Consider the following 15,745-nt stretch of genomic DNA (forward strand, 5'->3'; position numbering starts at 1 on the left):
ACAATTCTTTGCCTTTCTCCTGGCATCAATTATCTCGTGCAGTGAAAAATTCGCATTTGAAACATGACAAGCTTCTAAAATCCAATGTGGTGTGGAGAAGCTGAGAAGCACAAATTAAAAAAACCCTACTAGGGCAGCCTTTCCCAATCTGGATCCCTGCTAATGTGTTAAATTATACAACTCCAGACAGGAGTCTCTCCTAACTACTATCCACAACTGCTAAGGATTCAAATTGGGACTTTCTGTATGCAAAATAACACATCCTACTACGGAGTGACAGCCCTTCTCCAAAGGTAGGTCTGATTCCAGACCAACAATCTGTGTCAGAGACTGGAAAAGTTATTTTTTTTGGATGAGAGTTTTCAGACTGCTCCAGCCAGCTTGGCCAGCATTCTTGTATGACATAACTATCAGAAACAATTCTGGGCAGTGATGAGCTACAGTGCAGAGTGCATGCTTGATGCAACTGCGGTTTATAGTGCTGGCAAACTTCACAGAGGTTCTCTGATGAAGAGCTTTTCTGAGAAAGTCTGCATGGAAAGGTAAACACAGTCTTCTCGAACTAGAAATAAAGTGTTTGGCCTCCTCCTCTTTCCATTTCATGAACTGAGTGGCTTGTAACAAAAGGGCTGGAGTGGACTTCCTGCATCTGATCCGCATTGCTAACAGACACGTTTCACAACATATAAACAGAACTGGGCCCTGGCATGGTGGAAAGATTGCTTTGTGTTGGGGTGGAGTGCTAGGCTTCTTTCTACAGCAAGCCTCTTTCTCACTGGCGAGGGAGCTAAGTAAGAGCGATTTATCCCTTCCGATGGTGGGTAATGCTGGAAGAGGGGCAGTGAGCTCCACAGGGCTTCATCTGATGATTAGATGCCCCAAATGGGTACTGAGAATCATGTGATTCAGGTGCAGAAGTAGGGATGGCCTTCTGAGCCAAACTCAGTTCACAAAAATTAGGAAGGAGACAGCATCACTCCAGGTCAAGGGACTCATCCAGCCCAGACTGGAGAGGGGACAGGTTGGGCACCTGTTCCTGTCCCTACGTTTGATGCACTACTCTAGGCCCCACCTCCTTTCGGGGACTTAGTCAATGAAGTTGTGGACTGAGTTTGAGCCCATCTCTTGTGTCCTGCTTCTCTACTTACTAGTGTGTGTGTGTGCATGGCGGGGGGAATAGTGGCTTCTGTAAAAGAAGCACAGCAATACAGCGATCTCCAGCCTTCCAAGTCTCTTTAGCGGCAAATACACAATCCATGGCTGCACTTAGAAATGCACAACATTCACCAGGGTGGCTGACGGGAACTCTGCATGCAGAAATCAAGGGACAAACTCCTGAAACCAGTGAAATATCACAGAAATTATGGCAATGGCTAGATTCAGATATAACCTCAGACCCTGATGTGGTTCTCATTAGCAACCTCTCCTCTTTCTTCTGCTTTAGCATAAACTACAGCTTGCTCATTGTATGGGTAAACCATGGTTTGCACTCTCTTATACTGAAGGACTCACTGTGGCCTCTGTAGAAATGAAGTCCCATAAGAAATAAACCAGATTCTGGCTGGGCTGGTAGAAGATTCTTACTCCAACCCTGATAATAGGTTAGTGTCTTGCACTGTGCTGGGGGCATCAGGCTACCTCGGGAAGTAAAGGACATACAGCATGGGGACAGACAGTTCTGCTCTTCAACATCTTGCTACCAATGGCTAATCATGCTGCCTATAGCCTGCTACCTCCTGATTAAACAAACATTACCTGCGGTACCAATAGGTGTGTTACATTTAGCAGAACTATGCCTGTTCTATAGAGTATGCCTTGGGTTATCACGTTGCCTATAGGCAGGAGCCTTTTTCGGCTGTAGCAACTGTGTAGTTACACTAGCGTAATGCTAACGACATAACTTGTAGAGGCAAATCGTCTCAAGTTAAGAAACCACTGCAGACATTATCTGGTGTTTATTGTCTATGGTGTTTTCTTAACTTGCGGCAATTGGCTTCCAACAGTTACATCATTAACTTTAATAATAATAACAATTACTCACTGTCAAGTTGATTCCAACTTATGATGACCCTTTCAAGGGTTTTCTAGACACAGAGTACAGTGGTGCCTCGCTTAACGATGTTAATTGGTTCCAAAAAACCCATCACTATGGGAAACATCGTTAAGTGAAACACCATTTCCCATAGGAATGCATTGAAAACCGGTTAATCCATTCCAATGGGAACGGATTAACGTCCTTAAGCGAAAATCCCCATAGGAAACATCGCTAAGTGAAACAATGTTTCTCCAACGGAAAGCCATGCAAAAGGATTGAAGCCGGCTTCAGTGCTTTTGAATGGCTTTCCGATGTCCGTTTTCGCTCATTTTTAAGTGTCTTACAATGTTTGGAACATGTTTTAAATGGTTGGAATAGTTAGTCCACCTTGTGAAACCTATGCACACTTAGTTTGGCTTTCCTCTGAGTCTTCGTCAATTTTTGGTGATTTTTTGTTTTTTCCCTCATTGAAATCCATTGGACTCAAAGAAACACATCGCAAAGCAAATACATCGTTAAACGAAGCAATCGCTAAGCGAGGCACCACTGTTCTTGGACATGGCTTATCATTCCCTTCTTCTGGGGTGCTCTGAGACCAGGCAGCTTGTCCAAGTCTACACAGGGTGGCTTTTTCCCAGGTGGCACAGTGGGGAGTTGAACTCAAAAGTGTTGACTCCACTCACTGAGCTATCAAGTCAGCTTCATTAGTTTTACGCCGGTGTAATTATGCAAGAGGATTTTGGCCAGTATTCTCTGTGATTCAGTCAGAGCAGATCTTAGGAAAAATTCCCTTTTTGGATTTTAGCTCGCTGAAACTTCCAGCCGATCTAGCTGTTCAAAGCTCTGGCTGGAAGTAGTGGAATAGGCTGGAAAGCCACTTAGGGCAGATCAAGACTTTTTGTAGTCCTGGCTCAGGAGCAATAGCCATGGTACTGATACTACCAATATCTGGTCCTCAGGCAGCCATCTCACCGTGCCTAATGTTAGGGGCAGCCCAAAAGGAAAAGAAATGCCAAAGACCAGAGGGAACAGACTGGGAACTTCAGCGGCTACTGGAGACATCATAGTGAACTTTACCAACTCAGACAGGGAAGGTGACTGCTTCCCCACCCTCCCAGCTTTGCTGAGCTCAGACCTTCCAAGCAATTACTGACTTGTGCTGTGCCCATATAATATTCTAATTGCCTTTTGTAACAGGTGTTACATACCTGTTCCTTCTTTAAGAGAAGGGTGCTATGAATGATAAGTACTTTCTTAATTAAGATTTTCATTGGCTGTTTATATTCAGTGGTTCAAAGACATAACCAGAAGGATAGATATTATGAACAATGGAAAGTTGTTCTGAAGTTATCTAAGGATGCATTGTAGCTATAGCGCATTTTCTGCATTTTGACTTCTGTAGAAACAGGACTGCAGAAAAGGATACTGGAAGCTGTTCTTACGTTGGGGCATGGCAAAAACAATTTCAGATTGTAACTCCCCACACCCCTCCAGCCAACTCAAAAGCGGCTATGCTGGTTGGGGCATTCTAGAAGTTGTCACCCAAAGCAATTACTTTGTCCTGCTTTGTCTCATATTGGTGCGTTAAGTCCCTTTAGTAACACCTGGCAGTGGCTCTCTAAGCTTCCAAACAGGAATCTTTCCCATCAGTTATCTGGAGATGCCAGGGACTGACCCTAGTTCCTTTACATCCAAAGAATGGGTTCTATTACCAGGCTATGGCCAGAGGACAGGAAGGTTACTTTCTGGATAACAAATCCTAGCTTCCCCTAGCTTGCATGGCTGCTGGTCACACTGGTTAGAGGACTCCAGGAGCTGTATTCCCAAAAAGTATTTTAGTTTTCCATACTCTGGCTATGACCCTTCCCAAGGTAGCAGATGTTTGTATGTTTATTCGTTCGTTCATTCATTTGATTTTTATCATAGAATCACAGAATAGTGAAGTTGGAAGGAGCCTACAAGGCCATCAAGTGCAAACCCCTGCTCGCTGCAGGAATGCAAATCAAAGCAGATCTGCCAGGTGGTTGTCTAAGTTTCTCTTGAATGCCTCCAGTTGTCAACGCCACTTTCCCCAAGTGAGAACCGAAGGCAGCACACACAAAAAAATTAAATCAAACATTGATTAAAACAAATTCATTAAGATTTAAAATCATAATACAGTGGTGCCTCGCTTAGCGATTGCTTCGTTTAACGATGTAATCGCTTAGCGATGGGTTTTTTGAGGAATTTTCTGCATCGTTTAACGATGTTCTCTATGGGCGATTTTTGCTTAGCAATTTCGGGACCATGCTTCGCATAGCGATTGCATTTTGGGTCCCCTGTTTCGCTTAACGATGTCTGTTTTCGCTAATTTAAAAGTGTCTTAAAATGTTTGAAATCTGTTTTAAATGCTTGGAATCATTAGTGCACCTTGTAAAACCTTTGCAGAATTCATTTGGCTTTGTTCTGACTCTTTGTTAATTTTTGGTGAATTTTTTCCCCTCCATTGAAATGCATTGAACTGTCGGTTTGACAGCTGCATTCCAATGGGGGGAAAATTCACCAAAAATTAACGAAGAGTCAGAACAAAGCCAAATTAATTCTGCAAAAGTTTTACGAGGTGCACTAACGATTCCAAGCATTTAAAACAGGTTTCAAACATTTTAAGACACTTTAAAAATAGCAAAAACGGACCTGTCAAAACCATTGAAATGCATTGAAACCTATTCAATGCATTTCAATGGGGGGGGGGAATTCACCAAAAAATAACGAAGAGTCAGAACAAAGTCAAATTAAGTTTGCAAAGGTTTTACAAGGTGCACTAACGATTCCAAGCATTTAAAACAGTTTTGAACATTTTAAGACACTTTAAAAATAGCGAAAACGGACATCGCAAAACCATTGAAATGCACTGAATAGGCTTCAATGCATTCCAATGGGGGAAACATTGTTTCGCTTAGCGATGTTTCCTATGGCAATTTTCGCTTAAGGATGGTAACCCGTTCCCATTGGAACGGATTATCCGGTTCTCAATGCATTCCTATGGGAAATGGTGTTTTGCTTAGCGATGTTTTCCCATAGCGATGTTTTTTTGGAACCAATTAACATCGTTAAGCGAGGCACCACTGTATATAACATTTAAAACATTCTTTGAAAGCTATACATTTTAAATCCCTTCCCTGTCTCAGTTGTCTCCTGGCTTCCCAAAAGGCTCTCTAAACAGGTACGTTTTCAGCTGCTGGAGTAATGAAAGGAGGACAGGGGCCAACAATCTGGGAGCAGCAGATTATGTTAATTCCCTATATAATAGCAACATCTGAACCGGCTGTGTGGTATAATCAGAGGGGGGGGACATTATTTGCTCTATATAGCTGGGCAGCTTTGAAAATTGCACAGTGGTGCCTTGACTTACAAACGTCTCAACCTATGAACATTATGAGTTATGAATAGCTCCATTCGCAAAATTTTGCTTTGACTTGTGAATGAAGCTTTGACTTAGGAATAAAAAAAAAAACTGCGGGAAAGGCAGGAAATTTGAACTTTCTGTTAACCGTTGGCCAGCGAAGAGGCTGCTTGTCTGCTACCTCGCTTGCTCCAGCAGTTAGAGAGTGTGTATATGGAGACAAACTTCAGGCTGCCTACTGCCTGGTACTGCCCCGTATGGACTGTATTTTTGGGGGGTGGGGCTTTTTTATTTTTGGATTTTTGACTTTATTTTTTAAAACAGAGAGACTGCCTGTTCTGGGCGAGTACTCTGTATTTACTGTACAGGGGTTTTGCAGCTCGAGGTTGGGCTAGGTGGAGGGGTTATGTTTCTGTGCTGGCTGTTGGTTTTAAAACCAGAAAACTATTTGCAAAGGTCTGTCTGGCTGTTGGCCTCTAAAATGCATCTTAGTCTTTTGGTTGCTTGGTTTAAAATGTGTTCTTGTAAATTGTGTGGGTTTAAAATGTGTTTTAGACCCCAAACACCCCCCACATTGTCTTCTCTCTCTCTGTCTTCTCTCTTTTTGTGCTTAAAAGCAGAAACCTTTGTCTGAGGGGTCTGTGTGCCCCAATGATGATGTTCTTTCTTTCTTTCCTCTTTTCCCCATTGTTCCTTCCCTCCTTTCCTGCCATTTTGTTAACCTAAGTTCATCTTAGGTTAAAAGAAGAAAAATTCTCCCCCTAGTGGTAGAGGGCGGATTAACTGGTTTTGCATTAGTTCCTATGGGAACTAATACTTCGACTTACAAACCGTGCCTTGACATAAGAACAAAGAACAGCCAGAACGGATTAATTGGGTTTCAGTGCATTCCTATGGGAAATGCTGATTTGACTTACGAATGTTTTGACTTATGAACATCTCCTGGGATGGATTAAGTTTGTAAGTCAAGGCACCACTGTACCTGATTCTCGAATGGAATTAATAATGTAGGTACATCTGCAGCAATCCACTTGACAGATTACAAGCATGTTATTTTATGGGGAGAAATTTCCTGCCATCCTAGAGAATCCAAGGTATCTGCCAAACCTGGTGTTAAGTCTTTGTTTTCAGTACTGAGAGACCATTCCACCTTCTTCACAACTTTGCTAATATACAAAACTATCTTTTGTATCTCTTATCTTTTACCAGTTATGCAGAGTCAGTTAAAAAAGTATAAATAATCAACACCTAGTGCCGCACAGTCCTTTTATGGAAAATACATAGGGTAATATTAAAAGAAAAGATTCTTTTATGCTAAAAATAACCCTTGTAAACAAACTTTGATTGATTCCCACTGTCAGGATGTGCACAGCTCCAAAGGACTAGAACATGTTTCCACAGATGCTTGCTCACTTCCTTTAGCCCAGCTTCTTGAAATGTTGCTGAAATAGCAAGACTTGCTGCGAAAGCAAATGGGCCAGGTGAGATCCCAAATACAGTACAGCAAATTTCAACACAGAAAAGTGTCTGCAGGCATTTGTGCATTGCATGTTGTTCAGATAATGCCCCTGTAAAATATAATGTAAAGATGCATCAAAAGTTGGAGTTGTGATGGATTTACTCATCACAGTGGGAGGGTGAGTAATCATCCGTGCGCAGCAAGGAGTCTTGCAGTGGGTGTTTATTGGCTGTATTTATAGGCTGCTCTACAAGAAAGTTGTGAATAATATATTTATTCCAGAACAATGGCTCTCAGACGGTATGCATACAACTGGCAAGATGCAAATTAAGTGGGAGCGATCTTATACATTTATTCCTAATGCTACTACTGCAATCTTTTATTTAGTATCTTCCATTGGTGTCCTGTTTGCCTTCACAGATACCTGCTGCCATATGTTCTCAGCAGGGTTTTAAGTTTGATGTTACGCAAGCCAGAGATTGCCCTATTGCATCAAGGAATTCTTAAATCTTCTTGCAAGACAGTACTGGAGACCTCCCTGTGCAATTTTCAACTACTAATGGAATTATTATTCATTTTTCTATTTACTCTCAATAATACTATTGCAATATTTTATGTCCTTAGATGTTACTATGTATCATAAATAACACAATGCCTGTTATTCTTGTCATTCTTGGACAAAATGGTTGTTTTATTTCTCTCATGGTGGCACCCAATTTTTAAAATGCAGTGATTGGTAGCACACTGGATATAACAGGACGGAGAGCATTGAATCAAAATACCCCTCACACCAAATTTCAGTGCATACTATTTGAAGTCAATGGGTTGCAGATTTCATGTTGCAAAGAGGATGGAGTTTATCCCTTTTAAACTATACTGCAGTTGTAACCAAGCTTACCTTTCTTTCTTTATTCATATCAGAGTGTTGCACAACTTGAAATTATGGACTTATTATAGTGTAACGATTCTAGAAGTGAAGGATTGGCCGCTTGCCTGCTGTTGGCCAGGGGACACCCGGGTGTACTTGCAATGCTTTCCTACTCTTCACGGAGGCTCCTTCAACATTTATGTAATCTATATATACTCATATCCAACTCTGGAACATGAGCTGGAACTGGCCAAGAAGAAAGTCTTGCACCAGCCTTGGTTGCAAACCAAAACCACTGACAGAAGCAGCATTAATGTAATTGAAGCAACACTTTGTATAAATAAAATGAAACCACACTTACTTTTTAAAAAAAAAATCTCATTAAACTCAGAGGGATTTGCTTAGAAATACAGTGGGGTCTCGATTTACAAACGGCTCGACATACGAACGTTTCGACTTACGAACTGCTCTCATAGGAATATATGGACTCGACATGCGAACTTAGATTCGAGTTACGAACTCTTTTCTTTCCTTTTTTTAAAAGCTAAGTCATCTTAGGTTAAAAGGAAAAAAGAAAAAATATCTCCCTCTAGTGGCAGAAGGCGGAATAGCAGCTTCCCATTAGTTTCTATGGACGAAAAGAGCAGATACGGATTAAATGGTTTTCAATGCATTCCTATGGGAAATGAAGATTCGACTTACGAACTTTTCGACCTGAGAACTGCCTTCCAATACAGATTACGTTTGTAAGTCGAGACCCCACTGTAAACATGGTTACAATTGCACTAGAGTACACACTGCTTAACATCTTGCCTTATTAAAATGGCCAGGGCAAAAAATCTGCAACTTTAATTTCAAGCACACATCTCTAGGGCAGAGGTTCTACAGCATAGGCACCATGTTTAGGTGATGAATGCCACACCTCCGTTGGAGAAAGCAGCTCAATGTGGGGACCGTTGGACAATCACTAAGCATGGGTCAGAGACAGGGAGCAGGTGCTCCATCAAGTATTTGGGTTTCGAGCCTGAAGTATACGGGTTTAGCCAACTAACTGACAAGGTCTTGTAGGTAATAAAAGTTACAAGCACCAAATAGTTGTTCCTCTAAAGCTTTTGATATTTCTTAAAATGTCATTGAAAAACAAATTCTCACAGCTCTCCCATTCCTAACCAGATTTCTGGCTTCACTAAATGCAGATCAATTGCCTTGAAAGACGTTCAGACCCTCTTCCTTGCTGTTTCTCTCTTCTGGAACAACTTCCTGTCTGTTTCCTATTCTTCCCCTATTACTTTTACTGTCTGCAGCCACAGAAATAACTCACTGGTTTCCTTTTCCTGCTCAAGCAAATAGAACTCAACTAGAAGAGGGAGGGGAAAAAACCCTCTTAAATGTTAGTCTGCTAAAAATGTTTTCCAGGATAAATTGTCAACACAGTTACTGTTTATTCAGTCCAAAGTGAAAAGTCTGGCACCTTCTCGGCTTTGCACTCTCTAAAATTAACAGTCTGGTGCAGGCCTAATATTGGCTCCTAACAAACCACGATCTTCAAATCTGAAGCCACCTTTACAAGAATAATGCCACTTCCTCTATTCCAGAGAAAATTCTGCTCCTTCTTGCTTGTTGGCACTAACCGTTGTTGTTTTGAAATGCAACTAAACCTGGGCTGAACAAAGCACAATCCTCTAAATGTCGTACAAATATGATTCTCATTCCCCCGTCAGGACAATCAGTGATGGAGAATGTTGGGAGCTACAGTTCAACATCAGGAAAGCTGTACTTTATCCACCCTGAGAAAAACCATGGCTAACCTGAACTATGATTAGTTTCTGAGCAGATGAATCAACAAGAATTCTGGATACACGCGACACCACGCAAGTGTCACATTCTCTACACTGCTTACTCAGATTTCTGAACACAACGTGTGCATATATGATCTAATCCTATGTATTACCTAAGTCTGTATTACTTTCACATGGCACAGAGATATCCTAAACAGATGGGATAAGTGCATAGGTCTAAACTCAGTAAAGCCACATCTCTATATCTTATGTTTTACTTGTTTTTCACTTGCCACTGTGTTCATAAGTGCTTGAGGTGAATAAAAACATATGACAAAACACTTGAGACTACTTTCTGCTGGTGCCACATGCTTCTGAAGTCCATATGAGTAATTCGGAGCAGGGCCTTTAGCACTATTCTGCTCCCTATCTGGACTGTTCTTACCTCAGAGTTTCTACATGCTCCGTTAATTTTCAGTTTTAGGCACATGTTGAAGACACACCTATCTATGCAATCCTTCCCTGATGCATGAATGTGGTATGTTCATTTGTGCACTGGATAATGTATATACTGCATATTATAGACCTGTGTACAGTAGAACCTCTACTTAAGAACTTAATCCGTTTTGGAATGGTGTTCTTAAGTTGAAACGTTCTTAAGTTGAAGCAAAATTTCCCATAGGAATGGACTGAAAACCAATTAATCCGTTCTGGCTGTTTTTTGTTATGTAGAGGTGCGTTCGTACATTGAAGCATTAGTTCCCATAGGAACTAATGCAAAGCTGGTTAATACGTACTCTACCACTAGGGGGAGATTTTTTTTTAAAACCTAAGATGACCTAAGGTTAAAAAAAGAGCAGGAAAGGGTTTTTTTTTCCTGTTCTTATCTTGGATTTCTGTTCCCAAGTACAGTGGGGTCTCGACTTACAAACTTAATCCGTATTGGAAGGCAGTTCTCAGATCGAAAAGTTCTTAAGTCGAATCTGCATTTCCCATAGGAATGCACTGAAAACCATTTAATCCGTATCTGCTCTTTTCGTCCACAGAAACTAATGGGAAGCTGCTATTCCGCCTTCTGCCACTCGAGGAGGATATTTTTTCTTTTTTCCTTTTAACCTAAGATGACTTAGCTTTTAAAAAAAGGGAAAAAAGAGTTCGTAACTCGAATCTAAGTTCGTAAGTCGAGTCCATATATTCCTATGAGAGCGGTTCGTAAGTCAAAACGTTCGTATGTCGAGCTGTTCGTAAGTCGAGACCCCACTGTACTGTATATAGTGTATTGTGTGCTTGCATGGTGTCTGGATTATATGTTTTATGTTGCTGTACCCCACTCTTTGAAATGTTAGGAGGATCTATGCAGTTTATAAATAAGAGCAAATAAATAAATAAATAAATAAATAAATAAATAAATAAATAAATAAATAAATAAATAAATAAATAAATAAAACTAGGCACACACTGTATTACAAGAAAGAAGGGGGGGGAAAGGAAAAATCAAGGAAGGTGGTGGCTACGTATTTTTTACAGAGAACAGTCTTTTTTTAATGATCTGCACCATATGAAAGGCTATCCACTCCAAGGCTGTTTTAAACATAAAGAACTATAAGAGGGAAATCAAAAGCCTTGAAGTTATTCATCCACAGTGAGTACCTAGACTACAGACTCTGGCGAGATGGACTGCCATTCTGATTCAATCACAAAAATTGTACCTAATTTTGCATAAAAATGGTTATATTGAATTTTAAGCAAACCAGTGCTCTCTTTTTTTTGTTGATGTACATCCTTTCTCGGGAGCCGTTTAAGTGGATACCTTGGGAGAGGATTCCATAACTGGGTGCTGCTCCATCAAAGATGCCATCTAGGAGTCCCACCAACTTCACATTTCTAATTTCTGCCTGTTATCTCATTTCTAAAAGTACTGGATCCCTATCAAATGTACTATGCAGAAAATAGGAACAGTGCTCTGCAGCTATTGTTTCAGTTAGCTTCCTGCAATAGTAATTTCAGCCAAGCCTCCGGCCTACGAAGCCAAAGGCTTCCTTCCCAGCATTCTTACACAGAGCAGCCTACTGTGAAAATCAAAGGGAAACAGGTTACTAAGTAAAGAAGGAACCAGAATAAAGCTATGCTTGGTATGCTGCATTCTTTTGAACTCCAAGCTATGGGACCAACATTTCCTATTACGAAATGATTCAAAAGACCAAATTCAGATTATTATTTTTTTTAGTTGGGTTTAAGGAAATATGAAGCCAACTGAACTGTATATGGCATTATAAAGTCTAAATTGAAATTAACAGAATAAATTTAAACAACCTAAGCATGAAAATACACGAGGGACTTCAGCAAGGACTTTTCAAAACAGAAAGAAGCAATCTGAGGCTTGGCATCAGATGTTTTGCTTTACAGTAAGGACGTTTTAAAAGGTAAATTAATAAATACTGTCTTGATACAGCATACCATGGAGCCTTTTTCTAGAATAGTTTAATTTATCCTGCTCTCCTTCAGTGTACACAAAACATGATTGTAATTCTCAGGCTCCTTATGTTTGTTACAAAACAAAAATAATATGTAAACCTGAAAACATCTTTCTGTTTTAAATAAAAACTTTAACTTAAACAATCATGGCTACTGTTGACAAAAGCAATGAGACAAAACAGGAAGGAGAAGAGCTTTGGAACAGGATAAAATAAAGCCATACATAATCATGAAGCCCAAGATATGTTTTGTCTGTACATGAATTTTAGACTATTTCCATATCTGCAAATCAGAATGAAAACTGATTAGACAGACCATAAAGAGCAAAAATGAATTGCTTAAATCAATGTTTCTCAAACTTTTCTAACTTAAGCATCATGCAATCTATGTAGCAAGCTGGGGTCATCACAATCCTACTTTCTCATTTTGTTCAGTGTTGGTAAGTTGGATCTGGCTGTAGTTCTTCAATTTCTATAATTATTAAGTACTGTATCTTTAAATAAATGCAGACATTCTGATGAGCAAGACCTGAGGTACATAAACACACTAATTTACCAAGCAGGATCACTGGTCACAACTGCCATAATAATCTCCGTCTTTTTGACATATAACACACCTTCATGTTTGTCATTTATAGTGGGGAAAACCCTTCTTACACACCTGAATGTTGTTAGATAAGACTATATATAATCTAAGTGTGCTATCTGAACTGTATGTATCAGCAGATCCGCTCAAACAGCTGAAACTGAGCAAACAGCAAACTTTGGAAGAGAATTCTCTCTGACGAAGAGGAAATATTTTGTTATTGTTGTAATACAAACTGTTTTAATTTTTCCCCTCCTCAATGCAATGCGGCACTTACCCTAAAGAATGACACAAATGTTTAATTCAATATGATTTCATATTTGCCTTCACACCCCATTTTAACTCAAGGCAAAGGGAATGATTTCATTAATTGGGGCCTATTTAAAAAAATACTTTTGTACCTGTCACAATAATAAAATGATGACAATTCATATACAGACAAAACACATCTCTCCCTCACAAACCTTGAAAGGCCCCACCCCACTCCATTCCCCTGCACACGTTGGGGGGGGGGAAGTGGTCACCTAATGGCAAAATGATTGCACAGGCATGTCTGGATGGGCAAAACGTCTGAGGCCACTAAAAACGGGAAGTAACCAGCAAAATATGAAGTTCCTCCTATGTTAGGAAAAAGGAGACCGTGGCCACTGCTGAGCAAAGTCTGAATGTGACCTTCTGCATAGAAATCATGGGCCCTATCGGCTGAGCTAAGGCCATTCACAATCAGAAATACGGGGGATCCACTGGCTTCGGCTTTCCACTGTACCTGGGTACATCTAAAGTCAGTGTGGAGTGTAAGAAATGGCACCACAATTACTTAATAGCACCATTAAAATCTCTTATTAAGCATTTTAACTGAAGGATTATATGCATAACCAAACATCCCTTCTTACCCATTCTGCATGGAGGAGAAATGTTGGTGGCCTTCCTTTCAAGATTCCCACACTAAATTCTGTGGTGCAAAGCACATCAAGGCTACTGCTGCCGCTATCTCTTATGTTTCAAACAGGACTGATATAAAATATATATTTTAGTAGACAAAACCGTCCTAAAATGTGCATGTTTCTGAGTTAGACTGAGCTCTCTGACAGGCAGAATAGAAATGGAGACTATTTTCAGATATATAGATAGCAAGACACAAAACTCTTTCGAAACTTTTGACAACTAATCAATCCCAAATATTTTTAAACCTTTTGTACACACAATATGCACTACTACACCCACCCCACATCCCCCGGATATATTAACCAGTGAAGAGTTGCCAGCAGGAGAGGAATTAGTGCCAGATAGCGACAGAAATCATTATGTTACATGAGGTTGGAATTGATTTATAATGACCCTAATAAGGTTTTCAGGGTACTTAAGAAGTGGTTTTACCAGTTCCACATCCCAAGTGAGCATCCATGGTGGCTGAGTGGGGTTTCAAACCCAGGTCTCCTGTTCATCACTCTGTCCACTATGCCATACTGGCTATGCCACTGATAGAAATATGCTAGTTTTATTCTCCTTAGATGTGATCTCTGGATGACACAACCGCTTTCTTTCTTTTTTAAAAAAAAATTATTAGATAAAATACAACATAAACATAAAATACATAAACCAAAATACAAATCAACTGTGTTCCCCGTCACCCTAATCGGGACCTTTTGCAGTAATCTTATTCATTTATCTTTATTCTTCTTCCTTTATTGTCCTTTTCTCCAGAACTGCATTGATTCCTGATTTGGCACTTTCCCTTTTCCTCTTGTTAGCACATATTCAAGAAATCTGCTCCATATATCATAAAAATTATTATTTTTCATCTCTCTTTTCTTAACCTTTAAATTACATACACAACTGCTTTCTAAATGCAGTTTTACATATGTGTTTTCCACATGAAATTAGGATATGCTTGTTCCAGCATGGAAATATTATGTGATGTATAATCTCTGGCATTTTAATTAGGATTAAAAACTCTTCAGGCTTGAACTATTTAATTGGCTTTAATTAACATATTCTATGTATAGTTTTAGATGTATACCTTCTTTATCTTTGTGATGCAACACAGCCTTGGTTTTGCCTTTTTCACTTGTTTACCTTTTTTGCATATTTTATTGCATTAATAGACCAACCTTGGTTGAACAACACACGGTGATTCCATTTTATGTTCACAATTCTGCTATATTCGAAATTTACTTTTTTTGGATTACTACCCCATAATACTGTATATAGACAAAAAATACTGTTCTCCAAACTCTAGCTGGAGCAAGTTCCACTTTCAACTGAGTTTGAAAAGTTACCTTATAACCATTATTAGTTACCTTTATGGTTCCAAGGCCTCAACAAGTAATGACTTTTACAAAAAGTAACTTCTATTTCTCAAAAGTAACAAAATGGTTGCTTTAATTACCCGAGTGCTACAGAAGGTTGTGGAGGGATGGGAGGAAACCCTCAACACTTGAACCACATGATATTCTTCTGCCACTGTTTCATGAAGCGACACTCCCTTCATAAGAGCAAAAGTTACCATGCCAAAAAAGGGAAGTTACCCCTTCTTAAATTATACCCTTTTAATGGGAAAAAGGTGTTGATTATAAGTAACTGGTTACTTCCAAGCTCTACATAGACATCAAAACAGTTGGTGCCTGCCTAATTTTCACTGTTCTGGAGAATGGGCATTATAACACTTAATCGCTTGAGTTGTGACCAACTGGACCTCGGATATCTTACAGTGCATCTGCTCATACACCATATAGAGTTGTTTGATACTACTTTAACTGGCACAGCACCATCCTACAGAATCTTGGGATTTGCAGTTTGATGAGGTACTTTAAAGGTCTTCGCTAGAGAGCTCTGATGCATTTCCCATAATCACAGCAAATAATTCTGACTACTTTGTGTTTGTTATCTGCCATCAAGTCACCTCCGATTCATGGCAATCCTGTGAATTAGTGCTCTCCAAAATGTCCTATCCTCAGCTGCCCTGCTCAGTTCTGGTAGACTCAAGCCTTAGGCTTCTTTTAAGGAGTCAGTCCATCTTATATTTCGTCCTCCTCTTTTCCTGCTGCCTCACCACTGACTACTTCATCAAACTACAAATCCCAGAATTTCGTGGGCAACTGAACTGGAATAGGAATTAAAAATGGTGTGGTCAATGTAAAATGTACTATCGATGCCCTCTTAG

At 39.9% G+C, this 15,745-nt stretch overlaps 1 protein-coding gene across 4 annotated transcripts in view; it reads right to left on the reverse strand.

The window, feature by feature from the left end:
• Positions 1 to 15,745, reverse strand: part of EPAS1 (endothelial PAS domain protein 1) — a 121,346-nt gene that overhangs the window by 41,921 nt on the left and 63,680 nt on the right. The gene's annotated exons all lie outside the window — the stretch shown is intronic.

This window comes from Pogona vitticeps, chromosome 1 (assembly GCF_051106095.1).
Source record: "Pogona vitticeps strain Pit_001003342236 chromosome 1, PviZW2.1, whole genome shotgun sequence".
In the NCBI taxonomy this organism is placed as follows: domain Eukaryota; kingdom Metazoa; phylum Chordata; class Lepidosauria; order Squamata; family Agamidae; genus Pogona; species Pogona vitticeps.